This window comes from Buteo buteo, chromosome 14 (assembly GCF_964188355.1).
Source record: "Buteo buteo chromosome 14, bButBut1.hap1.1, whole genome shotgun sequence".
Lineage (NCBI taxonomy): Eukaryota > Metazoa > Chordata > Aves > Accipitriformes > Accipitridae > Buteo > Buteo buteo.
Window position 1 is genome coordinate 21,186,363 of NC_134184.1, and position 23,516 is coordinate 21,209,878.

The window sequence follows — 23,516 nt, forward strand, 5'->3', positions numbered from 1 at the left end:
CTGCCTGGAGTCTGTAGCCACACTTTTTTACCGTCACTTCTCAGAACAAAAAAAATCATCTGTGCAGAAATTACCTGTCTCTATGCAATAAAATAAATCTGTTGCCTTTCCCAATGATATGCAACAAGTGCTGAACATCATACAGCAGTCAGAGGAAATGGTACTTTCCAAGAAACTATACAGTGTGCATAAACATGAGCTTTAGTTTTCTATGGTCATATACCAGGACCTGGATGCTGAATCAAATTAGAAAATACCTGGCATCAGCTATCTCTCAAAAAATTATTCTCTTTGTAGCTAAGTTTAAAAGTTCATTTTCTAGGTATTTGTTCCTTCGAGCCTATCTATAAGCATAAGTACCTTGTTTTCTTTTCTCCATGATTTTACATTTTTCCTATGGTTCAATAACAATTAAGTCTATGAAGTAATCATACATTTTCTCTTCAATCTCTGATATCAAAATTAAAACAAAATGTCCCCTTTAAACTCTGCCTCAGTGTATGGTGAACTTTCCCAGAATCTTCATCTGTGCTGTCTGCATACTCAGTGGTGGTGGGGTTTTTTTCATTTACGTTGAAGTCAAGTCAGTGACCGTGTATAATCTAATTATTTGTGTTATGGTTGCTGGTAGAAATTAAAAATTGCAAATTCTTCTATATATTGGCACATATATTTATCTCACATACTTCTGTTTGTGAACAAAATAATCAGGTTAAGACCCAAATTATTATCCTGCCTCATTTTTGTTACCTATAGATCCCTTTAACAATACTAATGTCATTATTTCTGACAACACAGTGCCTTTTGTATCAATTTAAATTAGTACAGTTCCTAGGTACTTTTCAGCCATTCCTTCATTCTTCTGAACCAATGGTACTTTATCCACATGCACATTCTGTTCTGATACTTGCAATCTCTTATGGTTATGATCATTTCCTCTGTCTTTTCCCAAATGTTAAGTGTTGGATTGGTCCCCTGCCATGCAGAGTTTTAGATGGACTCCACCTTTGAGTTTCCTGTATCTTTCTGTTTCAATATCTTTCTTCATAGTATGTTCTCCAACAGTTCAAGAATCATATCCATTGTCCATCACATTCAGTTTTGTTTGGGTAATTTCCTTTGCTTATCAAATTCTGCTTCTTTTGCTATCTCCAATTTGTTTCCATTCAGGCTTTTTTTAATGTTTGTTTGTCTTGTATTTTTTTTTTTTTAATTTTCATTGTATTTCTATTTCATAATAGGAGATTCCAATTACTCCTGCAAATTGCAAGATGAGCTTTTATCCATAGATGCATTACAGATTTCTTTCTGCTTTTATTTTAATAAACTCTATTAAAAGCATCTTTCCATCTATTTTACATGAAGTGCAGTACTTCTCATTTCTATAATAGTTATATAGTTAGCCTCCTCTGCTTGAATTAACTGAGCAGTACTAAAATCAGGTAATGCTTCAGAAATAGCTGCTTTAGAAATAAGACTACTTCTAAATGTCATCTTTTCTGCTGCCACCCATTTATTACACATTTCAAGTGAAGTTTAAATCTTCCACATTTCCAAATACTTTTAAGACTAGGGAAATTTTTCATTACTCCAGTCTTCCAGTTCTCATTTAATCTTTTTTTTTGGTGCTGTGCACTGTTCAATAATCACTGAAAAGTGAAGTGTTTAAGAATGGTGGGGTACCTTGAGTCACACCAGATTTCTAATTGATCTGCACTGTGAAGCATGGGCCATAGCATCTTATAACATTAGTGACAATTAATTCAAGATTACACACATTTTTAAAAAGCATAGAAAGGAGGACCCTGGCAACTAGTGACCTGTCAGCCTCACCTCTGTGTCTGGAAAGATCATGGAACAGATCCTCCTAGAAGCTGTGCTAAGGCACATGGAAGACAGCGAGGTGATTCGAGACAGCTGGCATGGCTTCAGCAAGGGCAAGTCCTGCCTGACCAACCTAGTGGCTTTCTATGATGGATTGACTACATCAGCGGACATGGGAAGAGCTACAGATGTCATCTATCTGGACTTCTGTAAGGCCTTTGACACGGTCCCCCACAACATCCTTCTCTCTAAATTAGAGAGATATGGATTTGATGGATGGACTGTTTGGTGGATGAGGAATTGGTTGGATGGTCACATCCAGAGGGTAGTGGTCAATGGCTCAGTGTCCAGTTGGAGATCAGTGACAAGTGGTGTCCCTCAGGGGTCTGTATTGGGACCAGTACTATGTAGTATCTTCATCAATGACATAGTGGGATTGAGTGCACCCTCAGCAAGTTTGCAGATGACACCAAGCTGAGTGGTGCAGTTGACACACCTGAGGGATGGAATGCCATCCAGAGGGACCTAGACAAGCTCCAGAAGTGGGCCCATGTCAACCTCATGAGGTTCAACAAGACCAAGTGCAAGATCTTGCACCTGGGTTGGGGCAACCCCTGGTATCGATACAGGCTGGGAGATGAAGGGATTGAGAGCAGCCCTGCAGAGGAGGACTTGGAGGTACTGGTGGATGAAAAGCTGGACATGAGCTGGCAATGTGTGCTCACAGCCCAGAAAGCAAAGTGTATCCTAGGCTGCATCAAAAGAAGTGTGTCCAGTAGGTTAAGGGAGGTGATTGTGTCCCTCTGCTCTTGTGACACCCCACCTGGAGTCCAGCTCTGGAGTCCTCAGCACAGGAAAGACATGGACCTGTTCGAGTGGGTCCAGAGGAGGGCCACAAAAATGATCAGAGGGATGGAATACCTCTTCTGTGAGGAAAAGCTGAGACAGTTGGGGTTGTTCAACCTGGAGAAGAGAAGGCTTTGGGGAGACCTTATTGCAGCCTTTCAGTACTTAAAGGGGACTTATAAGAAAGATGGGGACAAACTTTTTAATAGGGCCTGTTGTGATAGGACAAAGGGTAAGGGTTTTAAATTAAAAGAGGGCAGATTTAGGAGGACATTTTTTATGATGAGGGTGGTGAAACAGTGAAACATGTTGCCCAGAGAGGTTGTAGATGCCCCATCCCTGGAAACATTCAAGGTCAGGTTGGACAGAGCTCTGAGCAACCTGATCTAGTTGAAGATGTCCCTGCTCATTGCAGGGGTTTGGACTAGATGACCATTAAATGTCCCTTCCAACCCAAACTATTCATGAATCTAAGACACCAAATTCTTCTATGGCATTCTGGTTTAGGCATGTACTTTAACAACCACCTCACCAAAATTTTAGGTATTTGGCCCCATGGAGGCAATTCAGTCTATCTAACATAATGTCCTCTGTTGAGTCAAAGGAGGAACTCATTTAAAGACAAGCAGAAAGATATACAGTCCATCCAGATAAGGTGCCTGCTTTTTTTTCATTGAATGTATAAAGAACCTTCAAATGAGTTCTTTCAAAAAGAAACTCGGTTAATTAGGTCAACTATCTAGCTCTTTCTACTGGAGGGAAATTACTATCTCAAGCTTCTTGGAACTCAGTCCATCTCACCCACTTCACTAAAAGAGTGGAGAAAAGCATTTTTTGCCCAATAATCTACTAGTTTGGGCATTCACTCAAAGAAGTTGTCATGAGAGGACTTAGTCATTTCCACAAAGGCAAAGGTGGGTTGCAACCACAATTACATGGAGTATTGCTCTTCTTTCTGGTTAACTTCAGGCCACTGTGAGGCCCAGCATGCAAGCACCATAAGACCAATCAGAGAAAGGAGTGATTAATAGTACATACAGCTGAGTGCAAAAAAGACTAATGGTTTCAAATTCACTTTCAGAACTTTTTTTTTTAAGTGCCATCTAACTGTAGTTTGAAATTAAATTTTACAATTGGACAAAAATTGCCCATCTCAGCAGAAAACACATCTCAAGCATGTGCTGGCAAACAAAGTACATAAGGCATTTTCAGAATAATGAAAACTAGATACTCAAGTAGATGTCTAATGAATTAAAGTAGCTACTGTGTTAAGCAGTCCCCTAAGATAGGTGGACTTGATGTCTCCTTGTATTTTAAGTGGCTTTTAGGGACACCAGATTCTATGCCTACCACCATCTGCAGGTAAATACTCCATCTTAATTTCTTTTTTTTTCTTGGCTTTGAGAATTTTCTATAGCAATGAGTTCCATACAGTTTATAAGAAAGTATTTATTTTCATCATTTTTTAATATGTTACCTTTAATTTCATTAAATGTCTTCACTGTTCTTGTGTTCTGAGATATACATCATATTTTTATCTTTGCCATTCATTAGCTTAATCTCACTTTAAATGACAATTTTTCCATTATTCTGATCATTCTTATCATGCTGCAGTACATTTAATGCATATTGTACTCTCCAGTCTTCATTAATGTGACATATTTTATGAGACTCGGAGCACAGCTTTGCTGCAAGAGTAATTTACTACTATTCCTCTGCACACTGTATACAGGTCTATAGCACTAAAATTAACATATGTAGTCTCTTAATGTAAAAATGTATTTTTTATATGAAGACTGTATATCTATATAAACACACATGGATATATGTGCATAGTTCTACACTGCTGAACCAAAGAGAACCAGAGCCCCAAACTTGGTCCTCCTTCTAAGTGTCACGTACTAATTTGTATCCACAGTCCTTAAGACTGATGCCCTTCAGAGAAGATTTGTATTTAAGTAAACTAGTTGAAAAGGTTGAAAGCAAAAATCAAAGATGCAGTGAACTATTAAGCAGCATGGTCAATCAGGGTACAGTGATCTCCTTGGTGCTCTCTTGTTTGCAATGCAATTATGCCCAGATTAATCAAAATTAATGTCTAAAGAGTGCCACCCATTTCTGAGTAATCCTAACTCAGCTGGAGTGAGTCTTGCTGGAACCCTGCTTAGAGTGAATCAAACACAGTATGTGATAATGTCATATGAAAATGTTTATCCAGGACAGTGGACTCTGCAATTATTTAAAAACTGGGAGAAGTGTCATAAATCTCCCTTACTGTTCTGATCTGTCTCGTTCTTACTTTCTCAAAGCCACTGGAGGTAGGTTTACACCGAGCAATTTTAACTGGCCAACAGTTAGCTCAAAAATACATTTAAGACTAGTAGGAACATTGCCTTCAAAAACTTCTCCTTTGCTCCAGACACCTGTTTACCAAGTGCCAATAAATTTACATAGAAAACACCTAGTGAAGATCACACAGTTCCTTACTGAAATATTGATTTAGAAATTGGTAAGAATTAATAAAAATCATCTTTTTCCACCAACCAACCAACCAACTTAAACATTCTCTTCACTTTGGAAGACTTGGGAGGATGCAGCAAACAGTGCACAGGCTAACAGTATTGCTTCTCTCACTTTTATTCAGTAGTGTGACATCTGCTACATTTGACTATCTGCAAGTCATAACACTTTTTACCACTTCTGCATAATGTTTTTGGAACAATATGAAGCATCATTAGTGTATTTCAGTTCCCAACATTATTGTCTCATGTTGCTTTATTACCATAATAAACTTGTGAATCATAGTAACTAACACAGTAGGGCTCCCGTAGTGAATTCATTTTCATAACCTCTTTTGTTATCATAAATGTGATCCAGAAAATTGTAAAGTCAGCAGTTCTATACAGCTTATTAATAAAGCACATTACAGGGATGCATTAAACCCTCAACAGCTGTATTATAATGAAACACTCTACTTATAATTACAATTATGCTAACACTTAATAATAATTGGGCCTCTGTGTCTGTAGCTCATTTGCTCAATAGGAGATTGGGTCTTGTCAGAAGTAGCCATTCCCTCAGCAGGTGACCTGGTTGCAAACATAACAGAGTTTAAACAGAGCATGAAGTTAGTAATGGCATGAAAAGGGCAGATCTGCAGGTGGGGTTACCATCTGTGAGGAGGAAAATGTGAAATAATGAGATATATGGGCCTATCTCTTCGTGGAGATCAGCTATCCAAGGGTGAAAAGAGGAGAAACAAAGATAATGGTTGAGAGAGGGAACAAGGTAGACAGATGAAGAAATACCCTAACATGCAATGCACAGCTTGCTACCATTAACAATATGTAGGACTACAATGTCAAGAGTAAACAACTAGTTACATATGTCCCAGTAATGCTACCAACTTTTCTTCTGAAGTAGAAAATTAATTTGAGAAGACTAGGAGTTTATTATTGAATCCCAACTTTCTCTTCAAGGGTGACAGCAGGGATCTTGGAGATAGATATTGTCCCTTACAGCTTCTTGGTCTCCAGCAAAAAGACACTGATACACTCTTAACTTAATCAAGAAATAGCAGCAGGAGTGAAGCTGCAAAACTATTCTTACACTCTAGAGATGTAGCTGTGCAGTCTGGAAACTCTTATGTTCCAGGTGGTAACAGGTTCTTCACAAGAAGCCAGCACTTCTCCAGTAAGAAAAGTACTTTGCATCCAAGAATTTAAAGGAACAGAAACAACTCAAGTTTGTATGCCTTATTATTACCATCCTTATGAAATTACCAGAAGCAGAGGTGGTGCACAGCCTTGCACCATGAGATAAAGTTGCAGTTCCTATTGCTGTACCAGCCCTTATCTAGATCAAGGCTGCATCTCCTTTTGGACTCATGGTGCAAAGATTAAGAAGATTTCTACTTCCAGTAGGAGAATCTTTACATGGGATTACCCTTTCCCCAGTATCACAAATAGGCTTATTGTGTTCATATTGTGTAGAAATAGACATATTGTGACCTCTTTCAGACAATGTGTGGAAATAGTGACTGCACAAGCATATCCTCCTGTACTGTATTGTAAAATGACTGACTTGTTCAAGGAAGGTCTTTCATATCTTGTGGAAGAGTGACTGAGAGTCACTGGAGCATTATCAACTACCAGTCTATTGCTAATGGGACAAAAATGTCCCTCCCATGGTCATTCTCCAAGGTATAGTAAGTGTGGTCTAGTGGATTTATACCTTCTCAGTGTGTGTAGGTGGCATTGGAAGAGGAGCCTATCTCAAAGCAGAATGTATTCTTTGCAGAATCTTCCATTACAGTTGAAGACTTGTTGGCAAAAGGGAGAAGGAAGAATTCAGTTCAGCCTGAAATACTGGTGAATCTCTGATTCATGGAAGGAGGGGAAGCTGACAGCCTACTTGTAACTCTCAGTTGCTTTAATAGAAAGTGGAAGTAAATAAGAAGGTGTTTTCTGCTCCTAACTTTATGTTTCTTCCTGCCCAATTTTCTTGGAAAAATGTAAGAGGATATAACTGTAGCTTGGGAAAGATCTGATAGAGCATGAGGAAATAATGAGGGAGCTCAGGAGGTTTGAAGCACTTAACTTGAAGCATCTGGAGGCTGGATCACTCAAACAGCATCAGGCATATAACTTGAGGTCAGTATTGTGCACCAGAGATGCAGAAACAAGAACAGTCATCTGCTTTGGCTTATACATCTATCTTCAGTTAGGTTGAATGATCCTTTGGATGTATTTATCCATCTTCTTGGGGACGTTTACACAACTAGCTTAGACTAATGTTTACCTTTCTAGGAGTACATGAAATGAATCCAGGCAAATTATTGAAAGATGATATAAGAATTAACCTCTAGGGGAAGAAAAATGCATGAAAAGTGGCCTTCAGATACTGAAAGGACAGAAATGGGATCATACAGACCCAGTATTGATTCTTATCTCAACTTTTCAATGAGATTCTGAATTAATTAATCTGAGTGTCCTAATGTCAGTCCATATTGGTCTAAAATAAGTGCCATAACGCCCCAGGTGTATCCATTTCTAGTGGAATATTCAGAGCTAGAGAAATCTGGGGTCTTTATTTAGTGAAGCAACTTAGGCACCTTTAAAATATGATTCTGTACTCCTACATGATGTTCCCACCTAGAACTAGACTTGTGAAGACACAGTTGGTGATCCCTCAGAATTACTCTTAGATGCTGTTCAATTAAGCCCACAGTATGCCTTTCTTAGGATATATGAATATCACGATTCAAAAAAGCATGCCAGTGATATGTTTCTTTGATGGAACTTTTGAGTCCATCAAAAATTACTGTCAAGTATTTTAATTTTTGTTAGGGGTGGATATAGCATAAGTGTCACACACCCATGTTGCTTTCAGCAGAAAATATTTCTAAGAACAGATTCTATGTGACAATCAGTGTAATGCTAAAGAGTTGAGTAAATCAGCATAGTTTAGATGGAATGAGTGTTCACTGTACTCTTCTTTGCTTGTAGGGAAATAACCGAAAAAAAAGCTTTTTCGACTGTTCTCTGGAAAGAGGTATCTGGACTTATTTAAAAAAAATAGAATGAGAGAATAAGTTATCTCCTATGCAGAAGTGAATAATGGGGTTTGTTTATAGAGAAAAGTTTTCAAAATGTGGTCCCTCTAAAAAAATGTATATAATTGTACTTTTATTTCTTACCAATTTGATCTTCATTTTATTACTTAAGAATTCTTATCCCATCAGAGACATTTGTATAAAAAAATTAACCAGTAGACTGATTTCAGATATTCTTTTACCATATAATATCTGTCTTCACAAATTGTCCCACCTACTTCTGTGAAGCTTGTCAAATAGTAATCACAGAATCATAGAATCATTTAGTTTGGAAAAGACTTTTAAGATCAAGTCCAATCATTAACCTAACACTGCAAAGTCCACCACTAAACCATGTCCCTAAGCAACCACATCTACACATCTTTCAAACACCTCCAGGGATGGTGACTCAACCAGTTCCCTGGGCAGACTGTTCCAATGCTTGACAACCCTTTCCATGAAGAAATTTTTCCTAATATCCAATCTAAACCTCCCCTGGAACAACTTGAGGCCATTTCCTCTTGTCTCATCACTTGTTACTTGGGAGAAGAGACTGACCCCCACCTTGCTACAATCTCCTTTCAGGTAGTGGTAGAGAGCAATAGCGTCTCCCATCAGCCTCCTTTTCTCCAGGCTAAACACCCCAATTCCCTCAGCTACTCCTCATAGGACTTGTTCTCTGGACCCCTCTCCAGCTTCGTTGCTCTTCTAATAGCTATTTTATCTGATTTAGGAAGACAATTTAAAAAAAAAACAAACCCATACTATATTAAAATCAGACATTCTTTTCAAAAGACATCAGAAAGCACAATTACAAATACACATTAGTAGAGCATACACATTAGTATATTTTTAATTTTATCAGTCAAATTATTTTTGTAACTAGTAGGACAACATACATGTGACATTATAGCATTATAGAGTATCTTCAGTTGGAAGGGACCCATAAGAATCATTGAGTCCAACTCCCTGCTCCTCACAGGACTACCTGAAACTAAACCGTAAAACTAAGAGCATCATCCAGACACTCCCTGAACTCTGACAAGCTTGGTGCCATGACCACTGCCCTGCGGAGTCTCTTCCAGTGGCCAACCACCCTCTTAGTGAAGAACTTTTTCCTCATGTCCAATCTGAACTTCCCTTGACACAGCTTCATATCATTTCCTTGTGTCCTATCACTGGTCACTAGAAAGAGGAGATCAGGACCTCCCCCTCCGCTGCCCTCCTTGAGGAATCTGTAGACTGCAATGAGGTCACCCCTCAGCCTTTTCTTCCCCAAGCTGAACAAGCCAAGTAACCTCAGCTGTTCCTCCTAAGTCTTGCCCTTGAGACCTTTCACCATCTTAGTCACCTTCCTCTGGACACCCTCTAATAGTTCAATGTCCTTCTTATATTAAGATGCCCCAAACTGCACACAGTGCTTGAGGTGGAGCCACACCAATGCTGTGTATGGTGGGACAATCACCTCCCTCGACTGGCTAGCAATGCTGTGCTTGATGCACCCCAGTACACAGTTGGCCCTTTTGACTGCCAGGGCACACTATTGACTCATATTCAACTTGCCATCAACTCAAACCCCTAGAGCTCTTTCTGCAGGCCTGGTCTCCAGCCTCTCATCCCCCAGTTTGTATGTATAACCAGGATTACCCCATCCCAGCTGCAGAATCTGGCACTTGCCCTTGTTAAATTCCATATGGTTGGTGATTGCCCAGCTCTCGAGACTATCCAGATCTCTCTGTAAGGCCTCTTTATCCTTAAGGCAGCCCACAGCTCCTCCTGGTTTAGTATCATTAGAAAACTTACTTAACATACATTTGATTCCTGCGTCCAGATCATTTATAAAAATATTAAAGAACATTGGCTCTAAAATTGAACCCTGGGGAACCCCACCAGTGACTGACTGCCAGCCTAATGTAACCCCATTTACTATAACTCTTTGAGCCCAACCCATCAGCCAATTGTCAACCCAATATATCATGGACTTGCCTAGCTGTATGCTAGACATTTTGTCCAGAAGGGTACTGTGAAAGACAGTATATGGGAGAGACATTAATACATGTAACATTGAAATATACTATTGGAATACATGTTCTAAATTTTCTTCATCTTGAGTATTTTCACTGATGAATTAGTGAATGATGGGAATAGATCTGAGTAGGATTACATGAAATGGTAATTGCTGTGATTAAATTTAGTCTAGACAGGAAATAGCCCTGTCATACAAATGTCTTCCATCTGACCATAATCATTTATCTTTAGGTTTGAATGATTAAGCCTGATTTACCAAATCTGTAAGTGAATTGTCTTCTTTTGATTTTTAGGTATTACTTGCAGATTTGTATAACACTATATGGGTTTATTTATGGATTTATGGTTATTACAATATTTTAATACATCCTTAAGCTTTTTAGATTTAGACTGGTTTGCTTTATATAAAGTCCTTCTTTGAAATGTGCCAGTGTTCATTTTTGATTGTTCACTCAGTATATTTAGCATTCAAGAAAACATTTTCATATTAGCTAGACTGCTTCACTTAGGGTGTTGTAATTCCATAGCAGAACTCTCAATATTACTACATCATTGTTCATACTTTATTATTGATTATACAATTTAGGGTCAGTATATGGCCCTTATGTTTTAAATCATGAAAATACATTGCCAAGCATTTCACTGTTATGATTCACACTTCTGCAATATGGTCAACCACTCTCTATTACTTGAGTCCATCAAAACTCAATATATTTTTATCCAGAATTGGTAATGGGCTCTTCTGCCATTTTTTTAAGAGATGGAAAACTGTTAGCCCAATAAATAGATTCTAGAATATTTTATAGCTGAAAACATCTGTCACTATATTCTAAAAGCTTTCCTTTAATTTAATCATCTCTTCATAACAGTTATGTTTTTTGTAAAAAAAAAAGCAATACAAGCAAAACAGTTTATGCATTCCACTGCTCAGCTTTAATATTGAAGATTAAAACAGATTCTAGGAAAATTATCTGCCAAATTCTACTGAATTTCAGGTTAAATCATCCCATTAAAACTCTTTGCAAGAACTGATGTGTCCTCAGTGTCCTCACATTGCATAGAAACTTCACCCAGAGTCATCCAAACATCTTCTATTTAACTTTTGGAATAATAATTGCTCAGTACACATAAAGACATGAATGTGTAGGAGGGTAAGAAAAGAGTATTTAGATGTCTGAAGTCACTAAATAATTTATAAAAATGTTTTCTAGCTCTTGATTTTTTAATATTTTTTTTAGTAATTTATTCTTAAAGAATATCTACATTCTTTCAATGTCACTAGACACATCATTGTATTTTCTTCTTAACAACTGTTGAAGAGATGGCTCCCTACTTCCTCCTTTCACAGCTTGGAAGGAAAGTTGAGTAATTAACAGCAGATAATTTTGTAAATTAATATACATAATTTAAATTCAAATAGCATATTACAGCTACATTGCTGGAATATGTACTACATTACTAGAAACTTTAAAATTTGTTTCTTGTACAGAAACTGTCACCATACAAAAGACAGGAATCAGGAAAAACTGTGAAGAAGTACATAAAGTGATATCATGTTCCCCCATATATCTTATATGTGTAAACAAGATATAACTTGTAGAACTAAATTTTGGTCACAAGCAGATCACCCACAGTGGTATGGCTTAGATGAAAGATGAACTGAAAGTAATCAACACTCTTTGCAAAATAGTTTCTAGTCAGCAATATTTTATTATAATTTGCAAGAATTACAGTGTTTACGAATTAAAGGCTTTCAATAATCTTTCCAATAGGAATTTTTATCATAATTCTAGTGAATTTAAATTGAAGGGTCATTTGCAATATGAGAGAGGAAAGTCAAATTTTACAATATAGTTTATCACTGTAATGATTCCTACCTTTCTTATAATTCCTGAAGAGTAAAATACATTATTTTAAGATTATTGTTAGCAATATCGTATATCAGTATTATTTTAAAAAAATAATAATAATTATGTAAGGGTCACTTTCAGGGATTTTCTGATAAAATAGTGTTTTATACAAAGAACATGATTCTATAAAAGAACCAAAATGTGATAGGTCAAGAGTTCTCGATAACATATTTTTAACTTTCCTATATATAAATTGTAGCATACACAAAAGACTTCAACCAACTCTATTTAACCATGCAATATTCCAATGACATCACTTGTACACATTTTGCAAAATACTCTGGACAATATTATAGAAAGTTGGAGTACGAGAAACATATTAAGAACATCCCAGTATGTATATAAAAAATACTAAGATTTCATAATTATAAGTGGAATCTCTTTAGATAGTCAAGATTTTCTGCACAGTGGCTGAAAACAGAAACACCAAAAATTTCATAGTTCTTTTGATCTTTTAACAAAAAATATGCTTATTTTTCAAGCATCACAGGTTACTCTTAAAATTCAGTAGAAGTATAAGTAAACTCATAATAGCATTAGATGATATGAATATATTACAATTATTATATTAACAGCCACTCTTGATTCAAAATTGAGGTTTTCCACTTCAGTGAGAATATGAATCCTAATAAAATATGCATACTTATGTATGTAAGACCTAAAGAGCAATTTAACACTATTACAACACAGTTACTTAATCTCTTACTTTTCTGTGGTATGTAGATGTTCAAGAGACAACTTCAGAAATATATCTTTTAAGTATATTTACTGTCATAATAAATGATCAGGTTAACAGCAATTCTGTTTGGAATATGCTTTTTAAAGTTGCTTGTCTGACTCACAGTACACTGTTCCCACAGCTTCTGAATTTTAATATTTTATATTAAAAAAGAAACATCTATCAAAAAGTAAATATACGTATATTGTTATTTATAGCAGTTTCATATTAATTCTTCAACTTAATCAATGAGTATTAAAACTGGAAGTGGCAAAACAAGTTCACGCTTCTTCCTTCCAAAACACAAACAGTAAATCATAACCACGCATGATTTCTGCTGTTATATATTGTAAAGGTTATGTTTATACTATGAGCTGTGAATTAGATTAATGAGTTTTCTTAGCACCATAAACCTCCTCCACCAAAACAGGAGCTAAATTGCAATAAATCACTGTTTATGTTCACATATTTATGGGACAGCAAAGATTTAGAGTTCCTCTATAGGGAAAACTACCCCAACACAAGAAGAAAAAAATTACAGCTTCTGTATTGTAAGGTGGATGAACAGGGGCAAAAGCATGAACATTGTTTTCACGTCACTATAATATTGCCAGTAATTTATTAAAAGTAATTGCTACAGCAAAGCTTTTTGCCAGTGCTTCAGCCAAAGTGACAATACACCAACCCAATATGTTTTCTCCTTTTGTGCCACTGAAGATCAAAACTATTAAATTATACATCTTTTTACATTATTCTTGGAACCAATATTTCTTTTTTGTCAAAAAGTTATTAGTGATGGTATAAGTGAGCTGTATTCTTTATCTACTGCATACATTAAAAACTCCTTACATGAGCTTGAACAGTATTATTTACTTCTACACATTTACACTGGTGATTTCAGATTACTGTGGCCATGATTTCTAAATGTACTCCTCATAGAAGAGTACTGCACTGTCTGCATTTTCTGCATTTTCTTTCATCAGTCTTTCACTCTACATTTACTTTCATCAACTACCCATAAAATTTTCTGTTATCTCTCCAAAAGAACAATCTTATCAAGCCCTCTTCAATTTTTAAAGAGGGGTTTTTTCCTGATTTTTTTTTTTAATATTTGCCCTTAAAAAATAAAACCTCATATATTTTCATGGGAATCTTATGCAAATACACCTACTTTCCACTGTGTATAGTAATATTTTCTACTTATGGAGAAACACCTGAAATTACAACAAGAATGTTTTTTGGAGCTACTACTTTTTATTTCTTCCAATAGCTTCAAACAGAGAAGTGCAGCGTTCCCTCCCCTGCCCAGGCACCCAGGCAAAACAACAAAGGAGGGGAACATTCTTATCACACCATGTGCATTGTTAAACTGTAGAACTGATTTTTATAGAATGTAGCAGATGGCAAAAACTTATATGAAGTACAAAAGTCATCAGATAAGTTCAAAAAAGAAAAACATGCATGAATAGGAAGCTTTGTTAATGGAAGTGATATTTTGTGCTTCCTACACTACAGCTTTGTGTTCCAACACTCTTCTCTAAAGCATCTATTATTTGCTATCAACAGAGACAAGTATGAAACTGTGTGGTCCTTAATTTACATCATATGGTTCTTAACCATCCATTGGTTCTTACAGTTCTTACTTTACATTCTTATGCAATTGCAGTGTCTTCTGCATTCGCTAACCTGCAGGAACCAATCTGCTGCCACCTCAGCTGAGAAAGAGTAAAATGGTGGTAGTTACTGAGTTTTTCATACAAGCTGGAAAGTGAATGCAGGATCTTTCCTAGAAATAAAGTTACTCATTTTAAATTGAAGTGATTGGTTAATAAAACGTAAAGTTTTGAAGGGAAAAATGTTTAGTTTGGATTTATATGAAGAAGGTGGCACACAAAGACACATGACCCTGCACAGGTGGATTTCATTTTCAAAAATTTGAGAACCACTGTATGCATGGAAACATGTTGCTATGCTATAGATATTATTTCAGGTTTGTAGCTTCTTAGGGACCAGCCATGTCTTTTGAAGAAAATAATTCCCAAAACCTTAGAATCTCTACTTTTTAGGAAGAAAATCATCCTGTTGCCCGGTGCAATACATTTCTATTGCTCTTCCTTCTCCCTTGAACCTCCTCAGCAAGTTTATACATCATACCCTTGTTATTTAAAAAGACTGGAAAAGGTCACTTAGTCATAGTCAATGAGGAGAGAGAAGATCTTCTAGTAAACTGTCAATCTGATCCCCGCTGATTGTATACTTCAGGATGCTATGCCCATGTCCTAAAAGTGCCTGTTCCTCCTCACTGATTGTAAAGGGAGCATGCACTCACTGTCTCAGACAGAGCTGTCTTCACCGTGGCAGTCTACATGTAGTCAGCTGATGACTCCCACCTGAAGAACAGAAACTCTTTAACGCAAAATGAAGAAGCACAAGTGTTTCTTTTGACATGTAGAGGGCTGAAATTAATGATGTCCACTCTAGAAGCAGAATGGTATGCTATGTAGTCTTACTCAGTCCAAAATTAATAACAACAAAAAAAAAAATCCCCCAGTTAATCACCAATCCCAAAAGTTCTTATTCAGGTCACTAACTCAGGGTAGTGTCTAGCACAGGTAAATTTATGGCTACAGAAAAAGTCAGATAAAAGATTCTAGTGAGCGTTAATCCCTTAGACACACTACAATAAGTCATCAAATTGCAATATTCAGTTCATCACTTACTGGACTTACTGGAAAAAAAAAGGTTACTGTTAAGATCCTGCACATCAGAAGAATGAGAAGGAACACCAGAATATTTTCTATTCATTAATTAATTATCCTCTTGATCTGATACAACAGGGTCATTCTAAAGGACTGAAACTTCTTATCAGTTTTTAAATGAATTTTCTCCATGGAGATAGTGTCTGCAATGCTAAAAAAACATTACACAACTTGAGGTGAGGGACAAATTTATGGATCTCCATTCATACTGGGTAAAGCACACTTCTTGAGCAGAGACCATCCTTACATTTTAGATCTATATGACACTGACAGAATGTTGCCACAGATGTCATAATTTCTGTTCTACATCTAGTGTTCCCACACGCAGCAATGAGCATGTTTCAAACTCAATTTTCATCAACATAGCTGACAAATTCTGGAAACATCCAGCTCCTTATGGCTTAATTAAGATTCTTCTTAGTCATCTGGATATGCAATTACTCATCTCTGCAGTTTTTCTGTAAGAGAGTTAACCACCCAGAATCTTTGAGTTTTTAGCATATAAAGGCTTGCAAATGTATCCATCTCATTAAAAAAAAAAAATATTTCAGGAATATTTATAGACTTATCAAATTTCCAAGCCATGCTTTTTTTTTTCCCCTGGGATAAGCAATTGGTTATTGCATTCTCTGTCCCCAGAAGATGACTCGAATAACCTAGGCTTTTCCAATTTTTTTCCAGTTCTTAGGTGGTTTGTGCACAAATGCTGACATGATTCCTAGTCATTTGGTTAAATAAAAATGAAACCTAAAATCCAGCAGCATTGTAATTGTCCTGGTTGGTTTTGTGAAAATTTTTTTGTCTTTCTTCAAGTAAAATACAAATTCCATTTTTATTACTTTGCATAAGAAAGAAACAGTTTCTTCCATGATAAAGAAAAAAAAACACAAAAATATATATTAATGGCAGGGAAGAAAAAATGTAAAAGTTCTGTCTGTTGACTAAAATTCCATTAAGTTACATAACTTCTCTTGGAGTTTTGCTTTACTTTCTTTGCTAATCCTGCTGCTATTAGGTACATCGAGTAAATTTGTGTTAGACTTGCTCCAGCATAACAAGTCCTCATTTTACAGAGTTAAGGTCACATGCAGAAGTATTAAAATAAAGAGTCATTTAATTTCCATAGTAACAAGAATAACATTTTTAGAAACAGAGATATACAGATATCTATAGTTGATAAAGTTTGTGTCGTTTCAACATAACTTCAGATCATCACACTATTTTTCCTATTTTTCTGCCCTTTAAAAAGCATTATGCCAAGAAAATACTATGCATCCATTTCTCATGAGGAAATAAAGAATTTTACAAGACAAAAGTTTCTTCCCTAATGGGTTTTTTTGTGTGTTTGTAAGTGTATCCCAGCTGCTATCTGGAGAAGTAGGTTGTTTCTTAGATAATGAAAAACAACATACAATTCAAATGTCCAGATTGTCTCACCAGATAACTCAGGTATTACACTAAAACCTAGATGTTACATGACATATTTTATTATGATTTATGGACAATCACTTGTGACTTGCTGTAGTCTGAATTGTAATGTACTGATGGGTAAAGAGGACGAAGGATAAACAGTCAAAGGATGGCATTCCATATAAAAACCAGAAATTTCCATCTAAATGATAGTGACCATTCTCTACCTATCCTTTATTAGACAAAAAAAGGTAAAGGAAACTGTGTAAGGTACTCTCCAGAGAGCTACAATTCATTATGGAATTATTGATTATTGATATTTTATTGGATTTCTAAAAAGGAAAGTTCCTTTTTTTTTCCCCCAATTGTATATATAGTTATATACTATTTGGTTAATTAATGCTGTTAAGTCATCCATTAGCTTGAACTTGATTATAATATCTCTTTCTGAAGTAAAACCTGTAAAAATATAAATAATTAGGTAAGAATAATGGAATAATTTGAAGCAGAGTCTGCCAAAATCATATTCAGTTCATACATTGGAGGTTTTACATTAAGTACCCTCAGAAGAAACAAAACATAGTGTTTACACCACAATCCTCTTTGTGAATGCTAGAAGAGGAAAGTAGTTTTCAATGTGCATTATATAAAAAGGTGATCACAGCTGCCGCAGTGCTGCAGTCATCTTTGGCCAAACAAGGAACTTTGTGACATTGATTGTTACCAACAATGGCTTTTGAGTGGAATTGATTCCCACAACTTTTCATTTTCTTCTAGTAAAACTTTTGGAAACAGTAACATTTACGGCCTATGTAAAATGTCCTATGAGGGCATTAGATCATTTTTCAGCTGGTATTTTTACATTCATACCAAATATAATCACTAGATTATCACTATTTTGCTATTTTAGATTAACTGAGTCATGTAACTATTTGGCAGAAAGATTTTTGACATATTTATGAGTTTTGGAAGCTAAAGGCTTTTCTTTCTCTTTCAACATTTCTTCCTACAACTAAGACACTTCCTAGCTAAGTCCTTCTGGATTGACTGTTTTCCCATGGGGCACTCTCTTCAAGGGTTATTCAGGGCTTCTGTTGTGTTACTTTTTTTATCATAGATTTCTTCTATGGTCAGGCTGTAACAAGCATGATTAATTTACTGTAGTGATTAACTTATTATAGCCCTCAACTTACAATAACTATCTGAAAGATTAAACTTCTCATCTGATCTAAGCTATTTTAGGTCTTTCAGGAAGTGGAGATAAATAAACATGTAAAGAAAGTGGCTTATCCCCTCTTAAAATAGGTGCCTAAGTTAGATAACACATCATCTGGGTGGCCTATCTTCCCCCGTTAACCAACTACAGTGGAAACCAAGACAGGTAGCTTAGAGTAAACATTTTGGAGCTTTCTGTACAGTGCTATTTATACACTTCAGCATCCTGTTCCACCAAGGTTCTTGTAAGTATAAACCTAAAACAAAAGGTGATCTTGCTCTGAAACTCTTTATGCTTGGATGGAGATATTGCTTTAATTTAATTATGAAGTTAACTTGCTATTTGTTTTCTGTAGTGCAGACAGTGTTTTTTTAACAACATGGTTCTTCAGTGCAACAAACCTAACTCAGTAACACATGTGTAATCAACACTTCCTAACCTGACAGTTGACAAATTCTTGAAGCTTAAGCCATGTAAACCAGTAACCTTTCTGGTTCCCTGGAAGTTGCAGTGACAATAGAGTGAGGATTATAAAATTCTTCTCATTCTTTAGCACAGATTGTGTTGTCCCTTATATTTTCATAGAGACCACAAATGACTTGAATAATACAGATGCTAGATTTGGCATTTCAAATATTTTGTCCCTGGCTTTTGTTAGCTGTGGGACTCTTGTTGTTTTAAATAAGCAGATCAAGTGACAGAGAGAGTGAAATATAAAGAGCATGAAATAATTGTACTAGCCCTCCAGACTTAAATTACAAATGACACTAAAGAGACAGAAAATACCTATGTGAAAGGAGAATCTTAATTGTGACCTAGTTGGTTTTATTAGAGTTAATTAGGTCAGTGGAGATGACCTAATTTTTTAATTAATAAATTGATTCCAAAGGAATGCATGAAAATATTGCCAGACTTCCATAAACCAGGCAGGATAATTACATTGTAGATATTACAAAAACAGTTTGTAAACACTAATTTTTCATTTGAATAACTAGGTTCTTACACAACAGTTTTAAACTATGCTGTAGTGTAGCTACAGTGTAGGTGGTACATCTTACAGAGTTTATATAAATATGAAACAGCAAGTATGCATTTTTTTCTCTCCCCAATTCTCTAGTCTGTACTATTTGGGAAAAGTCTATAAGTATATACTTTTTTTATACGTTTCTTATATATTTCCAAATAGAAAATACAGATAATTTTAGCAACCAGAGGACATTAACAAAACTGTGAGCAAATTTCCCCAGAAGATTTTTTTCTAATAATGTCTTACAATTAGTATAGTTACCCTTTATACTTAATTTCTCTGCTGTTATTTTAATTATTTTCATTTTTATATTGCCTTAGAGAAGATTAAGTATTCCTAATAACTAGAGAACATTTTAATTGGTTTTGAATATTATAAATAAATCAGCAAGGTTCTTCCCTGGGAAAAAAAAAAAAAATAAAAATTGTAGACCTCATGAACTGTTTTATATTCCCAAAGGAATTCTGAACTCATTTAGGTTAAGTTATGACTAAGATTAAACACATTTTTTTTATATGCCTTACAATTAGAAAATTAGTTGTAAAGAAACTAACATAGGGAAAAAAAGTTTGATAACATGAGTAAGAATGTTCATATTATACCATAACATCAGATCAATTTCTTTGGAGGAAATTTTAAAAAAGATGAATGGCTGAGTAATCAGAAATCACTTTTTATTAACACTAGATCTGAAGCCAGTTCATTCCCGGTTTCACCTGGTCCATCTCTGCTCAGTCTAGTAAGGTCCATTGCAAGTTCTTACACAGTATGTAAAAGATGACACTTTATTGCACTTTCTGCACAGGAGAAGCTATATAATTCTGATTCTGCAATGCCTTTTACAGGCTCATAATCTCAGAACCCCAAGTTTACAAGTTTTTGAGCCTGATCTCTCAAATCCCATCACACAAAACTTCTGTTGAAGTCCAGGAATTTTAAGAAATACAGAATCTAATACTTAGATATGTATAAACTATTACATTCAATACAATACTATTTAGAAATATCTCATTTCTGTACCTCCTAAGATTTGTCCTGCACTTTACCTCTGGAGAGATAACTATCTTCAGAAAGCTGTAAGACATGTTGCCTGCAATATTTCTGTAAGACAAATACAGAGTCCAGAAATCAAGAACTCTAAATTCACAGATCAATTAACATGTACTCATCATCTTATGTTGGTACACTAACTCTGCTAATAACTGGGATATGTAATAAGGTAGGTATTTATTTGGTTAAATAATTCTTTTTAACACTAAACAACAATGAATTCTAAGTATATCATGGAGCATGATATAGTGCACAAAGCACTGGGTTCTAAGTCAGGAGAAAAATGCTATGTTGGAGGCTGGCTGTTATCATACACAAAATGTTGAGGTCACTTCACCCTCTGTGCCTTTGTTTCCTTGATTATAAACTGGAGCTTGTCTGTATAAACCAGACTTACATTTATGTATTAATTTATTACATTACTTCTAAACTGACTGTGATGATGATGATGATGATGATGATGATGATTATTATTATTGGCAGTATAAATTCCTGGAGATAGGCTTACCAAATATTAATATTAATCTATGAATCTATGATTATCAAAAGACAATAACAGCAACTGAAACAAATTAAGATTTAATTGATTTCCTTTATAAAAATACGAAACAATTATATGGGTTTAATGATATCCATGTTGATCTAAGATTGTTTAGTATCTTAATCATTTAAAATGTCCATTAATACTTCCTGAGTTAGGGAAAGAGTTATATATTACTTTGGGACCCTGGTCAAGAACCTGGTAGGATATCCAAGTAGGATAATGAGAAATAAAAACTAAATCTTAAAACACCTTGTCCCCACCCCTCCCTTCTTCGAGGCTCAACTCCACTCCTGATTTTCTCTCCTTCTCCCCCAGAGGTGCAGGGGGGATGGGGAATGGGCCTTTCACACCTTGTCTCTGCCACTCCTTCCTCCTCAGGGGGAGGACCCCTCACTCTTCCCCTGCTGCACTGTAGCATCTCTCCCACAGGAGACAGCCCTCCACTAATTTCTCCAACATGGGTCCTTCCCACGGGCTGTAGTTCTTCACAAACTACTCCAACATGGGTCCTTTCCACAGGGTGCAGTCCTTCAGGAGCACACTGCTCCAGCCCGGGCTTCCCACGGGGTCACAGACTCCTTTGGGCATCCCCCTGCTCCAGCGTGGGGTCCTCCCCGGGCTGCAGGTGGAGATCTGCTCCCCCGTGGACCTCCCTGGGCTGCAGGGACACAGCCTGCCTCACCAGGGTCTTCCCCACGGGCTGCAGGGGAATCTCTGCTCCGGTGCCTGGAGCATCTCCTGCCCTCCTGCTGCACTGACCTGGGGGGCTGCGGGGCTGTTCCTCTTACATGTTCTCACTCCTCTCTCTGACTGCCGTTTCTGTGCCTGCTGAAACTTTTTTTCCCTTCTTAAATATGTCATCACAGAAGCATTACCTCAGTCACTGATGGGCTCAGTCTTGGCCAGCAGCGGGTCCATTTGGAGCCATCTGGTATTGGCTCTGTTGGACATAGGGGAAGCTTCCAGCAGCTTCTCACAGAAGCCACCCCTGTAACCCCACTGCTACTAAGACTTTGCCATGCAAACCCAATACAAAAGGAGAACAAGCATGATACAGGCTTTTCTTTAGAATCCTACCAATTTCTTTTAATCAGGTTTCTTCAAGATAAGTATGTCCTTGGGGGAAGCAAAACCATGTGGTAGGATGCCTTCCTTCATAAATCTGACTATGCTTACTAGTATCATTTTTCACTATCCTGACCCTGACTCCTGACTACATTACTCCCCAGCTGCCCTCTACATGAACTCTAAATTTTATTCATAACTCCTTAGTAACAGAAAACATCCCTAATCAACAAATAAATATGAAGTGGAGAGAGAATGAAATGCAAAAGGGTAAAAAGTAGAAACAATGCTTCAAAAATCTAGCTGAATATGTTATCCTTCTAGCAATGTTACCCTTCACTAGCTATCCACTCTGCTGCTGTAACATTAAATGTAGTATTTAACAACTTTTTTTCCTTCTTTCCCATTCCTCCCTTGCCAATTATCATAGCTTCATAGTTTTTCCTAAAAATTTTGATTTTTCATTTTTACTCCATGTGCTCTCTTACACTTTTGAGACAGTAAAGCTCTAAGTTTCTTTCTGCATGGTGTATAATCACACTATATGAAAACTCAGGAAATTGTTTGCATTAATCTTTATAAAAACGAGAACTTCATCTTATCTGCCTGCATATATTGAATTAATCAAATTTGACCGTTAGAAAGGAACTGAATAGAATGTAAGTATGATGTGATAAGGTGCTATCATAGAGACTACTAACAAGAAAAGGGAGTGAAGGGGTTTTCTGATGGGGAAAAGTCTTGCAAAGTAGCCAAAGGTGTTCTTCCTAAGCATGAAACAGGCCTCTAGAGGCTTGAAGCAGCTGACCCAATAAGAAGGTCAGTAAGCTGTAGCACATGTTGGGAAAGAGACATACAGAGCACAGAGAAAGCAATCCTATTTCTAGATAGTTGTGGGGTCAGTTGGTATGGGGAGAGGTTAGAAATTATGGGAAAAGTAAGTAAATCGTAGCTAGTATTCATAGATATTAAGCTTTTTTTCCTTCTTTTTCTTCTTCTTTTCCCTTTCTTTTATATTCCATGAACCTTGGGTGAACCAGTAAATTAGATATTGTTTTGCAGGAGAGAGTTTTTGCCATTCGCAATCTACTAAAATCAGTGTGAAAGAGTTCACAGATGCCAAGCTCTGCTATGCCTGTCGTGTTAGTATGATCAGGAAATATGGGGCTCAGTGCAGAGATCTAGCATACCAGTTCTGGAATGGTATAGTGTTATCCAAAGAGGAATGAAGTGACATAAAACCTTTCCCAAAGGACTATACTTTAAAGGAACGGAATGACTCTGAAGTTGCATCTGAACTGGGATATACTAATGGTAATTTCCTTGCTAGCACCACCTCAAATAGTACACTTGTCCCTGCCGTGCTGAATAGCAACTACCAAAATCAATGCCCCTTTTCAGTCACTGACAAAAAGCTCTGCCTTGAGCCAGTTTGCAGAACAATGGACCAAGGAGGTCAGCAGCAATAAGAAGCTTAAAAACAACAGTGAGGAACCGAGTTTCTCCCTGTGCTGTTCTGCAACTCT